Below are 4,695 nucleotides of genomic sequence, written 5' to 3'. Positions count from 1 at the left end.
CAAATTCCGCAATCAATCGTCACCTATCATTATTCCGTTCAATATAGTTACATAACGATATACTCGATACCTATCTACAGTTCTAATCAAATAACCACTCGTTTATCTATATCGAATTAAATACCACTTGAAAATATTCCAGATATCTTTTACAACAAAACTGTAGACATCATGACATAGTTTTCAGGTTCACTGTACTTTTGTAACAAAGAAAATTGAAATACTTTTAGTAGAAAGTAATTGAAAATCGATGTATGAAAAGTATTTTACTTAATTGATAAGACATCACATGTTAAGTGGGTGATAGTCGTGCGAAAGACCTTTTTCGCCAGTTTGTCACCTTAAAACACCTTAAGAGCCTTGTCTCACTAGGACGCCATGGCGGCGTCGCTGGCTTCGTATCCAAGCAGTTAGTATTGAATTGTCACGTTGCCACTCTAAATATAGTCTACTAGCTGGCCCGCGCAACTTTGCTTGCGTCCAATAAGAGAGAATGGGTGAAAATTCTCCCCGTTTTTGTAACGTTTTTGTTACCTATGTCCTTTCTCAGGTATCAACATATCTCCATACCAAGTTTCATGCAAATTGGTTCAGTAGTTTAGGCGTGATTGAGTAGCAGACAGACAGACAGACAGACAGAGCATTTATAATATTAGTATGGATTAAAAGAGATCATTATTCTTTGAAACAAAATTAAATATTTTTGTTAAAGCATCTAACTAACTTCAAAAAGACATCACCAGTTAATTATTTATTTACTTTAATTTGCGTGCACAGATGATAATCACATTAATGTAGTTATGTAGAACAATTATAATGCTAATTTTATGCTACAAACCGTTGGCCTGAATTAATATGGAATGTTAAATTGACAAAAATAGATAAAATCATTATTGGAACTTTTTCAGTTACGATTTAAATAAATGAATTAATAGAAATTAGATTTTCTTTACAGCAAAAGGAGAAGGACTTCAATTGACTTTTTAGATATAATTTCATGGGAGTGTAAAAATTTACTCAAACAATACTGGAATTCTTCTTGACATATCTAGATATGGGAATAAAAAATGATTTGGGCTCGTCCGGGATTTGAACCCGGGACCTCTCGCACCCTAAGCGAAAATCATACCCCTAGACCAACGAGCCAGCTGATGAAGTGACCGAAACGTACAATAAGCTTTCAACAAAAACCAGTTACAGATAGACAGCGCTAATAACCTCCTTTCATTTGAGAGAGAGGTAAGGTCAAAGTCCACTACACTTACTAATAGCACGTTATCAAACTAATAAAAGGCATAAAAGCCTCTGTAAAGATAATAAGTTGCGTGACATAGAACAATACTTATAATACTTTTAAATATGGACAATTAATTATAAGGTATCACAGGACCTACTTAATGTCTGTGCTGTCCCAACCGGTGCATCACACTGCGCGTTGGCCAATTGTAGTTGCGGATTTTTCATCCTTTTACAATTGTTTTAATAAATAATCTTTGGCAAGGTTTCATAAAATTTCCTTCACAGTTAGAAGGGGTGATAATTACTTTAATACACACGGTACTGCGAAAAATCATTGGCAATTTCGACACCACACGGACACCGTTTTTCGAGACCGACCACGATCCAAGTGGCACGATGATCTCGCGGCATTTGCGGGTACATCATTGCAGGGACACAGGACAGACAGATTTGGAAGGAAAAAGGGAAAGTCTTTCCCAGCAGTGGGACACATGCAAATAATGCCCTCGCTAACTATATTTGTAACGGTTCTTGAACCGTAATCGTCTCCTTAACCCAATTTAAAACGTGTCTATGAAAACAAAACTTTCCGTAACGCAAGGAAAGTCCAAAGTACTGTTTATTAACATGTAGTATTACGCAGATGAGTACAAGGCTGATCGAGACAGATTGTAACAGTGTACTATGTACTCGTATGACGCATACGGCAATCTCCCTGGTTTTGCGGGCGTATGCTAAAAACCGAGTTTCATTATATAGTATGATAAGAGATTATTGTATTGTACCATAATTAGGCACACAGATTGTCATATTTTCTGAAAACATACCTGTTATAAGAAAATCTCCTACTAGATTTAAATTTCAAGCAGCTGATTTATAAAATGAAGGTTGTCAGAGGATTTATAGCTCTAAATACTGCCGACATACTATTTGACTGCCTCCGTGGCACAGTGGTTTAGGTCACCACGCCAACACCACTGCGTCGGGAAGTCGTGGGTTCGATTCCCACACGGAACAATTATTTGTGCGATCCACAAATAATTGTTTCGGGTCTGGTTGTGCTTTGTGTCCGTTGTTTGTATGTTTGTAAGTCCCCGCGACACAAGACAATTCTTAGTGCGGGAGTTGTCTTTCTTAAAAAAAAAACAAAGAATTTTGTTCTAAGAACATAATTGATAAATAATTATAATTAAAAACATTTGTATAAGTCCGGTCAAAAACCTCTAGTACAGCTTTACCTCTGATAAATAAAAGGATATACGAAAATCATGAATCAATTTTCTCGCCCAAAGAAAAACTCATAAAACCGGTTTCCATGAAACTTAGCTTAGTAAGAATGACGGAGCGATTTGTATGATGTAAATAAACGCCTATAAATTCTTAACTTATTACTATTGCTACATATTCATTGATATGATTCAACTGTATTGATAACGTGAACGATTTTTGTAATAGATAAAGGTATTGCATTCTTTTATTGTTCTAGGTAATAGGCGCCTTGTTTAAGTAAGTAATGAAATGTGTATTATTACATCCTGTACTGTTGAATTTCAAAAATGTTTGAACCATACTACCAAATATTTTTTGAGCAAAAATGTACGACATTTTTCATGGATGTGGTTTAAGGTTAACTGGGCTGTGGAGGTCCGATAGCTAGTCGCTCCATGTAAAATACTGGTATTCAGCTGCATCCGGTGAGACTGGAAGACGATCCAACATAGCTGGAAGAAAAGCTAGGCTGATTAAGAGAGTAACTCTCTGGTTTGCACCTTATCAATGCTTTTCGTTAGGTACTGCGAATATGAAAGACTAACTTCTAACATATAATAAATTTATATTATTAATATACATAAACTACGAATGATGCCTAGATTATGAATACTGAAAGACTTGTGTAGGAAGCGAAGGCTCTTCTATAATTTTTTTTGTAGTTACTTGTCAACCTAATTTAAGCCGCTTGAACGTCTTTGACAAGCAAAAGCTATTATAAAACGAATATAACTAGTCTAGGAAAATAGAGCAGACAGTTGGAACATAAATGTAGATTATTTAAATACACACTAGACGTCTCAGTTTTATAAATTAAAAATAAATTTTACTTGTTTTCTCAACCTAATTATTCTTGAATTGCTTTCTTCTAAAAAGGTTCTGTTTTAAGTTAAAATGTTTATTTTATCAGTAAATGAGGGCACCTTTGTGTTTAAGTCTTTAAGTGTTTCATTTGACACGGTTTTTCTGAGAATTTGACTGTAATAGAGGACTAACCATTAATTTGAAGTAAAGAAACAACAACCCGAATTAAAAGAACCGTATTTTTTTTTAAGATAATGATAATCTTAGCAAAAAAATAGATTTTTAAACGAAATTTTAAATTTTGCACAGAAATAGTTGGAAACCCTACGCTTACTATTGGCATTAAGTATTATGCAACGTAAAACCACACCGTTTGTTTAAGAAGAGCTTTTCAAACATATATTTTGATATAGATATATGTTTCACAAAATTGAGTTCTGAAAATATACTAAATGACTTTACCTTATCCACATTTATGAATGAAAACTGTAAAACGTCTGTTTACTTTCATACAATCTTACATAATATATACTGCGTAATCTTAATTATTTTATAACACTAATTACTTCCATACGAATGATACTACCGAACATCAAATGTAACTTACATCAAAAACAATAACAATTTTACTGAACAATGTTGCCTGCATCAAAAATAAAGTTATTTTCAAACCAATACGGAATCAATCAATTGTTTAAAGAACTGACCCAATTTCTTTTATTATATTGTTATTATGTTTCCTTTCGTATAAATGTTTATGTTCTGCGTGTAAAGGAACGGTGATGGTTGATGGTATTCGTATGGACTGAAACCATATTACGACTAGAAGAATTACGACTTCAGTCAGTAATGAGTTTTCTGTTTGTAACCCGTATACATATGTTATTGTATTATAAAAATATATTTAAATTCAAATATTAATACTAAAGTACGTTTGTCTGGTACGCGTAGCGTACGTTTGTCTGGTACGCTACGGCTAAACCGCTAGTCCGATTTTGATTAAATGTAGCATGGATATAGCTGAAGACATGGGAATAGGCATAAACTTCGTTTTCGGGAATAAATCTCTAAGTGGCTGGTTATTTTTTCTGTACGCCGGTAAGCTACTGTGCTGAGATGAGACCTGAAATTGTGTCAAGAAATATTGTATGAAAATCTGTCTTTAATACTGTGTGACGTGATCATGAGATGAGATAAAGATACGGTCAGCTTCACACTCTTATCGGACAAGCAGGCTTAGCTTATACTCAAATTTTACGTGTACGTCACGAAAAGAGAGTATTCAGTTCTTACTAATCCAAACAACCATATTTTATATGTCGAACAAACTTATAATTCTTGATCAAAAACTTTATATTTACCATTTTGGTGATACCATTATAG

At 34.0% G+C, this 4,695-nt stretch overlaps 1 non-coding gene across 1 annotated transcript; it reads right to left on the bottom strand.

Annotated features, from left to right (window-relative positions):
- Nucleotides 1–1,074: 1,074 nt before the first annotated feature.
- TRNAP-AGG (transfer RNA proline (anticodon AGG)) lies at nucleotides 1,075–1,146 on the bottom strand. Its single transcript has one exon. It is a non-coding gene; the product is annotated as a tRNA-Pro (tRNA).
- Between the last annotated feature and the right edge of the window lie 3,549 nt (nucleotides 1,147–4,695).

This window comes from Anticarsia gemmatalis, chromosome 20 (assembly GCF_050436995.1).
Source record: "Anticarsia gemmatalis isolate Benzon Research Colony breed Stoneville strain chromosome 20, ilAntGemm2 primary, whole genome shotgun sequence".
Taxonomy (NCBI): domain Eukaryota; kingdom Metazoa; phylum Arthropoda; class Insecta; order Lepidoptera; family Erebidae; genus Anticarsia; species Anticarsia gemmatalis.
The sequence above is the reverse complement of the archived record's forward strand: the minus strand, read 5'-3'. Positions and strand labels throughout refer to the sequence as shown.